Genomic DNA, 6846 nt, shown 5'->3' on the forward strand with positions numbered 1-6846 from the left:
TGAAGAGACAATCAAATCTAGAAAAACAATTAATCTACGGGAATTCAATTCAATAAAATTAAAAACTCGTAAAAATGTCTACACCAAACTACGTCAACCTCTAGACTAATAAAATTTAGTTCATATTCAAAATATTGCAAAAATAAATCATGTTTAGAAATCTAGACATCAATTCAATAATAAATTCAAAAGGAGGAAAACAAATCCGAATATTCGATGTCGTGTCCGGTCGATCGATCTTCGTATTTGTTTATTGATGTTCTTCACGTTGCTCAGATTTCTTCCTCCAAAATCACATTCAAGCTCTCTAGAATTTTTCTGGATTTGTGCGGCTGCTTGTGTGCGGCTCTTCCTATCTTGTGTGCCTCCAAATCTCCTTATATATGTGTTCATAAATCTCTCGATAAATCCCTAAATCTAGAATCCAAACTTTTCAAAATTCTGTTATTTTCCCTATTTATGCAAAATAGTGCAGATCTTAGACTTCAGCCGCAGACGTGCATTCTTCATTCTCATATTTCTGCCTTTTGCCGCATATGCTTGAGATTTTCCCGCAGATGCGCTTAAGGTTTCTTCAAGTTTCTGGCTTTTGGCGCATATGCCCTTATTTTCACGCTTAAGCGCTTAAATCTTCTCATTCACGCACTACAAGAAAATCTTCAATCCACAACACGTAATAGACAACATTTTAAAGGTAAAACTGTTGTCTTATACCTTTTGACAACAGTTTTATTAAAAAATGTTGTTGTTGAGCGTTTTTTTTCTCAAAGACAACAGTTTTTTAAAAATTGTTGTCTTTTATGTTGTCTTTGAGCTATTTTTTTTAGCTACGACAACATTTATTTACATTCGACAACAGTTGTTATATAATGTTGTTAATGAGCGTGTTTTTTGGAATTAAAGACAACAATTTTTAAAAAATGTTGTATAAAAATGATGTCTTTTAATTAATGGTATTTTTTATATAAAAATAATAAATAATAAATATTTCCCCCAATTGTACGTATATGTCCAACACTTGTTCATTTTCGAAGACCTAAGTAGCCCCAAATTTACTTGGCCACTTTTTCAAAGACCTTCTTCATCCGCTTCTTCTTCTTCTTTTCTCCGACGGCGGCGGCGCCTTCCTCCTTCGGGAGCATCTTCCTTTGTTGAATTCATAACCTTGTCAGAGAGATACGGAGGAGGCTGAAGCTGCCTAAGGTCAGGGACCGATTTCCATTTTTTTTCAACTCTTTGTTTTAGCTAGCTTTATGTGCTGATGCGGACGGAGGTTTATTTCGTTGCTTTATTGAAATTTTTCAGACAATTTTCAATCCTCTTTATCTCCCTGGGAGTCGCATCACTTCGTCGCATTTCGACACCAAATTTTTCGAGCTCTTGCAAGAAAATATCTGTGATTCCTCCTCTTTTACTTGAGAGTCTCGTGTTAGCTTGGTTAATTTTTCAAGAATTCTTCACCTGGAATCAGCTATTATCTATTTACTATAAAACTACACGAGGACCTTTTGTTTCATTTTGTTTACAGTTTTTGCTATGAAATGTGTTGGTTTTGTGAAACTCATAGCCCCAAATGGTCGACATCTATGTTAATGTGTGATCGTGTGCATATATGTATTGTGTGTGCTTGAGCTCGTGTGGATGCAATAGATCCCTTGAAAAGGAAATCATTTTTGGCTACAACAAATCGTACATGTGTGTCATGTATCAGTATATCTATGAAGGACCTGTGTGTTCCCTTCTCTTTTTTATTATTATTATTATTATTATTATTATATGCTTTTAAATCCAACATTTTTTTTAATTTAAGCTCTATTTTCACCAATCTACTTCTAATTTCCTTGTAGCCTGTCATTCATATGAAATGATGTTTTCTTTTTTTAAATCAATGATGGTGTTAGTGGAATTATGTGTTATTTATATAGAGAAAAATAAACTTAGATCGGCTGGGGTCAAATGGGAGCCACCGGTTGACAATCAATTTTTTGGGAGACACTCATTATATATTATTCGAGACATTTTCTTAAAAGATATATGCTTGTGTGAATGTATTTTCTTTTAAAATAAAAAATATGATGTTTTGTAGCCTGCCATTCATATACTTTTAAGATTTCAGTTTTTTGAATCTCTTTCAAAATGATGTTCGGGATCATTTCATGCAAAACCCATTCATAAGTCCACATCTGGTTTCCTCGCTAATTTTAGGTTTCTGTTTTTTGAACTGATAGTAAACTTCTAAATGTTGAACAGTTAGATTCCTCTGAGAACTGGGAGCATGTTACACTATATTTGAGGCGGTCAGGCTTTCAGGTTAAGGTTGAGAGAACGCAGGCTGCTCTGATTGTGGAGAAATATTCTGAAGAATTGTTGGTATGATCAGAAATTAACTGAGTTATGTTAATTGCATTTGCATTTGTGATGAACAGTTAACATATTATTTATCTTTATTTTTCTACTTTCTTGGCTGAGGGATGAAAATTTTGGCATTTCTTTGTGTCTAAATTTTTTTCCAGCCTGTTTTTGTCAAAAATTTTAGAGATATATGTTACAAAAAATATTCCCCAAATTTTAAAATTATGCAGTTGGTTTGTTTTAAGCGTGTAGTGATGATTGTATTATATTGCATGTTAAATAAATCATATATATCTGGTATTACAATGATTCACTACGTGGAATAATAAAGTTTCTAATTAAATTGATTATGACTATTTTGTTATTATTTCGAACTTGAGTTTGCATTAAGAAGATTTTTTTATATTTTTAATGGCAGTGGACAAGATTGTAAGAAAAGAATACATAACAGTCAATTATATTATCTCAATAAAAACATTGTAAAGTACTTATCTTTTTTATTTCACGTGGATGACAGGATGATTACATTCAAAAAAAAGCGCGAGGGAACACTACAAATTACAGGGCCTAAAGAAGATATCCTTACAAAAGAACTCGATTCGAGAGAGCGTGGTGGTCGTGTGAGAGCTATTGGAGGTCATATCACTCCAACACTATATTTTAATGTTGGTAGAATATGGAGGAATGATGGTGTTGACAAAGATCTAATGATTGAGCAAAAGAAGGAGTTGGTTGAGGCTAGGAAAATAATCTCGGAACAAGATGAATGGATAAAATAACTAGAAGCAATCGTATACAAAAAAGGTGGATGGAAAGGTAAGATTGAAGACAAAGGCAGTTGTTCAGTAAAGTTACAACACTTGAATGATAACCAATTCATGAAAGTTGTAAAGAGTTTTCATATTGGTGAAGATTTGGATGATGACATACAAGTTGTGGAGAAATCTGCTGCGTTACAGGTATACTATTATTTTTCAGTTATATATATTACTTCATTTTATTTAAAAAGATATTGAAAAAGAGTTAGTACAATTCATTGACATGACTGTCTAACTTGTAGGGAAAATAAGTTGTTTTAACATTGGAATCCGACACAGATGTTGCTTATGGAACAGTTGTCGAGCTCAATGGAGCATCTAAATTGCTTCATGGTGTTCCGTTACCCCAAAATTGCATACATGTATCCATTGACATTGCAATACAGAAATCAGCACGTTTGCCAGTACCTATTCCCAATGAATGTGAAATTGTTGGTGATGCTGTAGGAATACATGTGGTTTGGCCAAAACACTTGATAGTAGTGCACGAGGTAAATGTGTATTTACAGGTATGCACACTTATACTAACATTTAATATTTTAATTTGTATATTTGTCATTAATAATTTGAAATTATTTATCATAGGCTCCTCGTCAACGAGATGCAAAACAATGTGGTTTTTACGTATTGAAATTTATGAGACAAATTACTGAAATAGATGCAACTATCGAGGGAGATTCATTACGATCAATGGTATATTCTTTTTTGAAATAATTGTAAGTTATGTATTTATTATTCTACAAATTCAGCAGTAGTTTTTCTCTAATACAATTTATGTGTGTGTTCCAAGTTTACAAAAAAGGAGTACTCGCGGGAAGAAATTGATGAGGTATGCTCTGAGTTGGCCGAATGCATCCAAGATCATATTTATGACTAGGTATGGACATTCAAAGCCTTTTTTGTGATGATAAGTTCTTAGTTTATAAAATCGAGATCATTTGGTAAAAGTTTTGGGTTTATTTTTGAGGTAATATTGCTGTATTGGGGCCCTTTGGTTTGTGAAATTTGGTGTTGTGCATAAACATGTATTTTTTGTATTTCATGTTTGGAATTATTTGTAATTTAGACTTAGTGGCATATGTTTTTTGGATGCATTCGTGGAGGTTTTGTGGGATGTTTTGGCGTGGATTTGAGGGCAGCTTTATGGCCTTTTGAGGGTTGTTTTGGGGCTATTTCGGGTCTGAATTGGGGATTGTATTTGATTTGTAGGAGTGGAGGGTTTTGGTGATGGGCTGTGAGGGAGACACATTAATTTGGTAATGGTCACGTGCAGGTTATTCATAGAGTATCTTTTGGCTACATTGGCATATAGGAGAATTTTAAGACCAGTAAGATTTTAAATTTTTATATATTATTGATATTGATTATATGATTTTGTTGTGAATTTAGAGATAGCAAATATGTTGATTGTCTGTTATATTCACATCAAATAATTTCATTTTACTTGTATTTTTTTCTGCTTATATTGAACTCCAAACAATAAATTTATTGATTTATTGAATTTGTAGAATATTTCTCCCACCATATTGGTTTGGTTTAAGTACACACATGCCTCACCTGTGTTTGTTTTTTTAGGCAATTGCAATGGCAGAGAAATTAGATCAAACAAGCTACCAACATATTTTGGAATAGATGTGCACTCGCAGATCACATTTGTAGGGTACTTTTGAGTTTTGTAAACAAGTGACAGAAGTTTGTGGATTGTGATTACATACTTTATGTTCTTTGTTGTTGGTAGATTATATTGTGATCAATTTAGCTATGATATACATTTATATTTCAATTGTATTTTCATCATGTTGGAATTGGTGGTTTCCAAGGGTTATTGATATATAGTTCTAATTAAGTGTTAGCTCAATTATTTTTATTTTTAATTAATTAAATGATATATGATCTAAATATAATAGACAACAGGTTTATAAATATATTAATTAAATGAGACCACAATTTTAAAATGATTAAAAAAATAGTCAAACACAACAGTTTTTAAATGTTATAAAAGTGTTGTTGTTCTAATGAAAAAGACAACATTTTATTTGTTGTCAAACAATTATATATCTTGCTTAAAGACAACATCTTTTATTTGTTGTAAAGTTGTTGTCTACCACGTTAAACGACAACATTTTTAAAATGTTGCAAAAAAGTTGTTTAATGATTCCGAAAGACAACATTTTAAAAAAGTTGTAAAACTGTTGTCGTATCTGAGAAGACAACAGTTAAAAAATGTTTTCGTTAAGCGGACTTTTTTACAACACGGGATTCTACAACAATTTTAAGTAGCCTACGACAACTGAAAAAAAATGTCGTTTTTAGGAGTTTTTCTTGTAGTGACGCCCAGAAAAAGCGCAGATGCCCTTGTTTTTCCTCATATGCGCCTCTTTTCATCCAACAAGCAGCTGCTCTTCATTCTCGCGTATGTGTATTTCTGCAGTGCACGACAATTTTCAAAAATTCATATCTCACAATATAACCGTCGGATTGAGCTGATATTTTGACAGTAGCTTCAAAACATCCTGAAATATATTCTGAACAGTGAAGATTGGATTTTGATGCCTCAAACATTCCCAATAAGTTTCTGAAGTATGATGTCCATATTTCGTCTTTCCGCTTCTTCTCGCTACTTTTCCTCAAATCCTTGCATCTCACAAAAACAACAACAAATAAGTATAATATTCACTCCATACATAACAAAAGCCAAGTCAAATCATATATAAATTAAGTGCATAAATTGCACTTATCAAATTCTCCCAAACTTAGAATTTTTCTAGTCCTAAGCAAAACAATAATGAGTAATATAGTCAGCCTCCGAATTTTTACATTCCAAGATCAATACACATATATGATAATTTTCTCAAGAGTTCTCGTGTGTGTGTGATTTGCCAATCTTGTCTATCCTCCTCGCTTTCGATACACTAATGCAAAAAGTTTGTTTCATAGATTCATCAATTCCGTTCTCTAGTTTCAAAACATTCTCCACCAAGTTCAACTTCTACTCACTAAGATCAAAAGGACTTTTCAAGTTATATCACAGTTTTTCATAAAATTGCCGGATTTTGCACCCGGTTTTATCTTATTTAGCTCCAATAATTACCCGCGGACTTGGCTATAACTAAAAATAGGATTTGAATTCTAATCCCCTCGTCTATAACCCGGATGGAGCATCAACCCCATTTTTTCGCATACTTAGCCATGGATTGGTGATTAGGATTTCAATCCCTTTTCAGGCCCATATGGAGTTGTTAAAAATTTATTTTATTTTTTTCTTTGTTGCTTTGGCAACTTTTTAGCTTTCAATATATTTTCCTAAATCATTTCTAAGCTTGTAGAAGTCTACCTCGATCTCAAGTATAAATCACCAATGTTAAGAATCAAATCATCCAATTCACTCAAAAATCACAAAGCTTCTCTAATCACTAGAGTGTAGACAATCAAGGCATAATGCATATGGGTGAGAACTCAAGATTAAATATAGTTAACATTGACATTTCAACACAAAAAATTATTTTCATCATAGGCCAACACAATTACACATCATGCTAACTCAAACTAACTCATCAAAAATTTTCAAAATTTTCAAAATTTTTAAACACCACCTCAAACGTAAATTGTGCATTCTCCTCAATGTAAAAAATTAAAATAAAACCAAGGACACGTACCTTAGGCATCGAGCGTCAAT

General features: G+C 32.5%; 1 long non-coding RNA gene across 3 annotated transcripts; it reads left to right on the forward strand.

The window, feature by feature from the left end:
- Positions 1-1061: 1061 nt before the first annotated feature.
- Positions 1062-4985, forward strand: LOC140875648 (uncharacterized). 3 transcript variants are annotated; one of them, XR_012148544.1, is made up of 7 exons: positions 1062-1203; positions 2251-2370; positions 2870-3311; positions 3413-3679; positions 3756-3863; positions 3961-4047; positions 4746-4985. It is a non-coding gene; the product is annotated as an uncharacterized lncRNA (long non-coding RNA). The 3 variants fall into 3 exon arrangements; XR_012148545.1 differs by having other exon boundaries at positions 3413-3661; XR_012148543.1 differs by having other exon boundaries at positions 3413-3863.
- The last annotated feature ends 1861 nt before the right edge of the window (positions 4986-6846 follow it).

This window comes from Henckelia pumila, chromosome 1 (assembly GCF_033568475.1).
Source record: "Henckelia pumila isolate YLH828 chromosome 1, ASM3356847v2, whole genome shotgun sequence".
NCBI lineage: Eukaryota > Viridiplantae > Streptophyta > Magnoliopsida > Lamiales > Gesneriaceae > Henckelia > Henckelia pumila.